The following is a 7,562-nucleotide window of genomic DNA, read 5'->3' on the forward strand; positions in this document are numbered from 1 at the left end:
TAGTGGAAAAGATTGAGCTGAGGTGCAGCGAAGGAAGATGTGGTTCAGCTTGGACTCAAAGCAGCAAAATACTCTCTAAACCCCAAATTCCCATTCTTTATATGTACATCTATCTGCTTGTTTAAGACAACATTGTGGCAGGACTCCTGGTCAAATAGCATGTAAGAAAATGGGTTCCTGAATTAAAGGGTAAGTTAGTTCACCTATACTTGAGGTTCCCCGGGCAGGCTACTTTCATAGTTCTGGAAAGTAAAACTTTCAGTTTGTTAGAACCTGCCAACAAGTCCTTCATACTTAAAAAAAAGTTATTATTTTGAATGTCCCAGTTTGCTTTTTGTTGCTCTAGTGAATGCTATGACCACAGTTTCCTGAAGGGAAGGGTTTGTTCCACATCACACCTGTAGGCACCAACCCATCACTGAGGGAAGCCAGGGCGAACTGAAGGCAGGAGCAGAGACCATGGAGGAACGCTGCTTACTGGCCTGCTCTCTGACACTCCAGTTAGCTTTCTCATATAGGCCAACTGCCTGTGTAAGGATGGTGTGTCACACAATGGGCTGGGCCTCCAGTCCCACAGGCCAATCTGATCAAGGCAATGCCTCTATGGAGGCTCTGTCTTCCCAGGTGACTCCAGGTTGTATCAAAGTAATGATAAATTAATCAACATAACATGTGTGTGCCTGAGTATATGTATGTGCACCATGTGTGTCCAGGCACCCAGGAAAACTGAGTCAAGATCTTTGTAAAAGAGAAGCTGCTATTAACTGCTGAGCCATCTCTCCAGCCCTACCCAGTCTTTGGTTTCTGTGGTTGGTTATTGGAGTCTACAGAATATCATGGCTTGTGAAACACTTACCTTGGTTTCCAGTAGGTTCGTGAATCAGTCCTCATTCTAGTGAGTATCGATAGTAAACAAACTCAGGGTTGGAAGCTCAGGAAGCAGTGGGCCAGGCAGGTTTCACCAGGCATCTGTCCTGTTGTTCTTCAATCTGGAGTCTGTAGGAGCCATAGTCACCTAAAGGACAGAATGGACCTGACATGCAAGATGACTTATCCACGGCAGTCAGGTGATGTGGAATGTTGACAAAAGTGTCTGTGTGACCTCCTCAGCCTTAGAGCCATCAGATTCCTTACATGGCAACTGGCCTTTCCCTAATTAAACATTCCACCAGGACAAGGTGGAAGTTATGTGGTCTTTTCAAGGTCGGCTTTAGCACAGACACAGAGAGAGGCATTGGGTAACTCAGTCACAGACCCACCCACCATCTTGAAAGGGGGCTGAGATTCCCACATCACATATCATGATACGCTGTGTCAGAAAGAAGACATCTGAGTCTTGCCAGTATCAGGGTTTATTGGGTAACAATAAAGCCATGAGGTACAGTGGTTTCATTGGCACTAATTTGCCAGATATTCCTTGGCTCTGTCTGAAGCAAAACCAGTTCTTTTAGCCTGGTCTCAATTACAATTATTACCTCTCAGGCCACACAATACATAGTAACTATATCTACATATAAGTGTGTGTGTGTGTGTGTGTGTGTGTGTGTGTGTGTGTGTGTGTGTGTGTAGCTCAGAGTGACTACAAAGGGTTAAAGTGGCCAGAGAAGATAAAGTTGGAATATAGATAGAAATGGGTCTCCCTCTCCCTGTCCCTCTACTCTCCCTCTCACTCCTCTCCCCCATCTCCTCTCCCCTCCCCCCTCTCTCTGTGGGCTATGGTGAACCAGATTGGGGGGGTCTCTGGGGAGTGGAGCAGAGAGCTTCAGAATTGAATCCAGCTACAGAGGCAAAGGGTTGGAACCAGGCAAAACAATGGGCAGATGGCCGAATGGCAGGTTCAGTTGGAAAATACACTGGGCAGGTGACAATTCAAGTAGGGAAGTGTAGACCGAGTTCTGCTGAAGCCCTTGTCACAGTCAGCAGTTCTCTGATACGCACCGTGACTCAGCACATGACAGATTGGTTGTCACTGCAGTGCTAGGTGTCCACATTTTTTACGAGGTTCAGGTGACAGAGTCCTATCCCTTTCTTGGTCTGGTGTGTGATAAGTTCTTAGGCCTGTTTTTCTTGGTATGGTTTTAACATACCCATGTGCCTGTACAGTTCCAAATCACCCTGATAAATTCCACACTCACATATGGAATCTATTAACTGATCTGAACCAATTATGCTGGAAAGTATTTTTGAAAGAGAAGAAAAGCACCTTTTCTATCTTAAACAATGAGCCATTTATCAGTCTGTGCTTCCTGGGTGGTGCTGCTCTCATGTCCAGTCAGGTGCAGAGTCTCCTGTCTTCGAAACAGAGTAAAAAACTGTACAGAGAACGGATTCTCTCAGGGCAAGGCATGCTCTTCAAAACTACTGTTTCATGGACTGTGGAGTAAGTCAGGTCAGGACACACCCTGATTCTAATTATGTAGCCTCACACAACTGTACCATGCAAAACAAAATCCAATTGCAACAGCCGCAGACAGTCTGCATTAAGGTCTCCTGGGCTCGTCTCTGGGCACTCACGTCCGCCTCTGCTGGTGTCTGGATATCACCCGGCAGACATTTTCTTTAGCTCTTCCCTCTACTTCCTTTTAGTGATTTTCCTGCTATTTAGAAAAGTTGCTGAACATTTCTCTTCCTCGTTTAAATATTTTTTTCCAGCATATTTGATTCAAATCAGTTAATAGATTCCAAACATGAGTGTAGAATGCTTGACTATTTACAAGTTTTACCAAGGAGAGGTTTTAAGAGAACAGGCTTATTCTGTGAAATGAATTTTATGGTGCACATCATTTTTCTGTGTCTTTACCTCAACAACACCTCTTTCTAGCAGTAGGATGAGATTTCTCTCCAATAAAGCACCATGGGAGATTTAGGAGGCAATCGTAATTGGCCGGACCAATTTAGAAAGGGAAACTAAGGGAGCCTGTTCAGCACCTGAGAGGTGGCTCTCGGTCTGACGTTTTTCAGGCTGTGGTGACCGATAGGTAGGCCTCGTAAAAATACATTCATGCTTTGAAAATAGATAACTGCCAATAATCTTCAGCCCAACCTGTACAGCCTTCCTATGATTAGCTCACAGTTTCTTTCTAAGACGCCCAGGCCAGCCTTGGAGATGGGAGCATGTGAGTTGCTGATGTGAGTAGACTAGAATTGACTGGCTAGAAATGGTCATGGTTAGAGGACCCAGGCCATTCCACTAACCAGGACTTATGCAGAGAGGGTGCAGGTGGGGCAAGAAGGCAGCCATTCCCCTACGTTATTCCTTCTCTTTCCCTGTTTGGATATTTCCAGTTCTCAGCTGGTTGAATCCATGAATGTCATCTGTGAACAAGGAAGGGTAACTGTATAAGGACTGGGCAGAGTAACAGCCTCTTTTTAAAGGTTCCCACTCCTTACTTTTCTGTGCTTTTGTGCTGACTTCTAGTCTTTTCTGTCCTGCTTTGACTTGGCAGCTGAATGCTGTCTTTAGAATATTACATTTGCTTTGCATGAACTTTGCATGGAAGACTCTGTCTCAGTACCTAAGAAGCTGGGGCTTCGATGAGTTCACAGAACAGGATGCATGATGTTCTTTTTGGATTTATATTATCAGAGCAACTTCTCAGACAAATTAATTACCAGCATATATCAAAGATATTGTTCAAACTTACTGCCAGGGAAAAGGCATATGAATAAGCTAATTTAAATGTTTCATACTTGATATGGAGTTTTGGAAGAAAAGGGACATAAATAATTCACTGTTGGTTTTATCTGAGTTTTCAGGTAAAGCTCATTAGACATGGATGGGGTGGGATTACAAGATCCATTCTTAGTTAAGATGTTACAGGTATGGATGGATGCTCGTGGAGAGAATATCAGGTCTGTTTGTTTGTTTTTCCAGGAATGGGGTCCCTGGTAGGTTGCTATGATGTTTTGCATATGCTTGGCCCAGGGTGGCACTACTAGAAGGTGTGGCCCTGTTGGAATAGGTGTGTCACTGTGGGCATGAGCTTTAAGACCCTTGTCCTAGCTGCTTGGGAACAAGCCTTCCACTAGCAGCCTTCAGATGAAGATGTAGAACTCAGCTCCTCCTGCACCATGCCTGCCTGGATGCTGCCATGCTCCTGCCTTGATGATAATGGACTGAACCTCTGAACCTGTAAGCCAGCACCAATTAAATGTTGTCCTTTATAAGAGTTGCCTTGGTCATGGTGTCTGTTCACAGCAGCAAAACCCTAACTAAGACAGTTGCCTATGATACAGTGGACATCCCTACACCCATATGAATGTAGATAACACTAATTGGATTCAGTGGGAATAACCATATATACATGGAAATGAGGCTGAAGAGGGATGATGGGGGGAAGAGACTTGGGAAGAGTTAGAGATGTTGGCAAATAAGAGGTAGAGTTGATAAAAATAAAACAAATTCATATATGGAGGAGAAAAAAGCCAGATCATTAGACACCCCAGGAAATGGGTGAAAGGTTGATAAGCAGCTTCCAAGACCGGAAGTCAGTTGTTGGATGTGTAGGTCAAGGTCCTGGTAGAAGGCAAATGAGTCATGTGACTTCAATTGAAGAAGAGACTCTTAGCTTATATGCTGAACTTGGGGTTAGTAACAAAGGACAAAGGTAGTTACAGTCATCAAGGGTAGTCATATGGGAGCCATTCCTTCTTCCAGGCCTGAAAGGACAAGGGAAGAGGACTGGGGTTAGGACCCAAAGAGAAGATCTGCATGTAAGGAACTTGGTACCAGGAGCTAAGGCTGGGTAAGGAGTGTGTACTTAACCAACCATACCATCCTGCCTTTTGCTTTCTCCTGCTTCCTGTTTGGTGACTCTCACTGGCAAACCCAACTCATGCTGGAAGAAAGGCCAAGGACCCCATGGGTGCAGCAGTTTCCATGCCTGAGATGTGGAGGAGGTAGGGCCTGGGAGCTAACAGAAGACACAGGGCAGGGAATTTCCTACAACAAACTCTGGAGTTCATTAGGGACTATCAGAAAATAACTGCTGCAGATAAAAAGAGTAGTTATTTCTCCAAAGGAGCAGCTGATCACACCAGACCATGAAGTTCAGCCTCGGTTCTGGGACACCGTCCTTCTTTTAGTATGGATACCAGCAATTAGTTTGATCTTGGTTTTATTATAAATGGTCACTGGGTAGGAGGCTCTCTGCTTTATCCAACTCTGTTACAGCACTGCCAGGAACTGATTTCTTCTTCCTTCTTCCTCCCCCTTTCCCTCCTCCTCTATGTCTCTTTCTTCTTTCTATTCCCTTCTCCACCTCTTCCTCCTTCCCTTACCTCTTCCTCCTCCTTCTTTCTCCCCTCTTCCTGTTTCTTCTCCTCCTCCTGTTCTCTTCCTTTTCCTCCTCTCCTTCCTTTCTCCTCCTCCTGCTTGTGTTTAAAACTTTACTTCGACATTATCATTCTTACAGTACTATACTTGTATTGGTTAATAGAAACCAATTATGTTTAAGTTACCCACACAATTTTGATTAAGTCTTGTCACATGGTCTATAGTTTAAAAGACCAGGAGGTAGGATAGCCCCCTCCCTATGGGGGATGTGTCTCTGAAGTTTTAGGTTTTGATGTTTGAGTCTAATACTGTGTAAAAGATATGATTTTCCTTGATCATTCCAGAAAAATAAAATTCCATGGTGACCTCCAATTTGGCTAGTTTGGGTTACAGATCACTGTGAAACAGTGTGAATGTGAGATTAAAATTCAGTGTTGCTGAGGTCTGGACAATCTTCTTACCCTTGTATCTTCCAAGTAAGAAAGGGAGAACCAAGCTTCATTTTTTGAAAATGTAGGGAGAAGATACAAAACCCCATGTTATATAAGTAACCAAGAGGTGGCTGAAGGTATACAGAAGGATATGGACAGGTTATATGCAAATGCTACAACATCTTGTAAATGGGACCGGACCATCTGCGAATCTGAGCACCTATGAAGTCCTCAAATATAATTCCCTGCAGGAACCCGGGCCTACAGTACTTCTTGACCTCCCTGTGGGATATGACACCTGTCCAGTACTTTGTCTGGAGACACTTCTGCCCTCAACTTCTGTAACATCATACCTGTTACTCCACACACCCCTCCCACTATACTTATCATCCAACCTTCCCTGGCCATTGACCACTTATGTTCACTAAGTTCCTGGGTATTCTTCATTATCCACACTCTTTCAGAAGTCTGATATCTGACTTAGCTCTCTACCTGGAAAACACACAATCCATTTTTTTTCAGTGTAAAGAAAACTGAAAAGAGTGAAAAGAGTCACTTTCAGACTCATGGTCAATATATTCTGAAGTCTGGTTTCTCCCACTCATTCTTATTGAGAATATGGACTTTGAGGTTAGATGGCCTTTAATTAACAGTCTAGCTGCTGTGAGCCCGTTACATAAATATTATCAGCTTCCTGTTTTCTCTTGGTCTCAGTCTTCACTTATATGATATGAGAATCACTTAAACAACTCAGGACATGATACACGTCTGATAAACGTCTAGTAGTTATTAACATAGTTATTTGTAATACAACTTTTCTTGAATTGTTACTATGGTCAATAAATCTTTATCCAACACTGACGGTCATGTGCGATCTGGTGGCCTTTCTTCTTCCCAGTTAATACATGTGCCCTTTAAAGACAAAATAGTTCTGATGCCGAAGGAGTGGCATTTGAAACCCCAAGCCAGTCATAGGTGACTCCTTCAAGGCTGGTTCCTTTGATTGACACTGTTGTCTGTCCCCTCCCCCATGCTTTTTGGTGCTCCTCTTGGTTACTGACATTGTCAATTCTCACCCAGGAGTCCTTCCTCCTTGCTAAGAGGAATCAAATTTTATATAATTACTGGTTGTTGATGTTTAATCGAGTACTAGCCTTTACTTTAGAGAAGGGCGTGTGGTACAACTCTAGCCAATGGAACACGTGGAAAGTCACTTGCAGGGTTCCTGGAAGAGGACTTTTCTAAAGCAAATAAAGCTGGAACAATCGGTCTCCCAGCCTTTGGGTATTGGCAGGTGAAGCTTGAAGTTATGACCGTCTTTCTCCCGTGATGTGTCAAGACTGAGTTTATATCAACACTCTCAGAAATGAAGAACACAGAGAAAGAACTTGGTTCGTGACATTGTGGGTTAGCCAAAAAAAAAAAAAAAAAAAAAAAAAAAAAAAAAAAATCTAGCCTGCTAAAGGGTTTGTGGCACTGTGGTTGGTTGAATCCCTTTGTTGCCCAAATCAATTAGAGTTAGGATTTCCATCATTTCATTAAGAAAATGTCTAAGTGATTCAATTATGGGTCATGGCAAGCGAACATCTCCATTACTGTTTTAGATAACAATTATGAAGGATTCTTTTGGTAAGTCATCTTTTCTAAAGTCACACAAGCAATTCTGGTCCTTCACTTGTGACTCTGGTGAGCTCAAAGGAGCCCCTGAATGCTTCACAACATTTTCTTTCATCAAACCTAATTCTGAAAGTCTAGGTGCAGACATGCAACTTTCCTGTGAAGGAAGGATGGTCTTCAGAGAGGTGAAAAGGTCTCAGGAACATACTCAGAACTGTCCCCCTCTGGGGACAGTCAGG

Source organism: Rattus rattus, chromosome 7 (assembly GCF_011064425.1).
Source record: "Rattus rattus isolate New Zealand chromosome 7, Rrattus_CSIRO_v1, whole genome shotgun sequence".
Taxonomy (NCBI): Eukaryota; Metazoa; Chordata; class Mammalia; order Rodentia; family Muridae; genus Rattus; species Rattus rattus.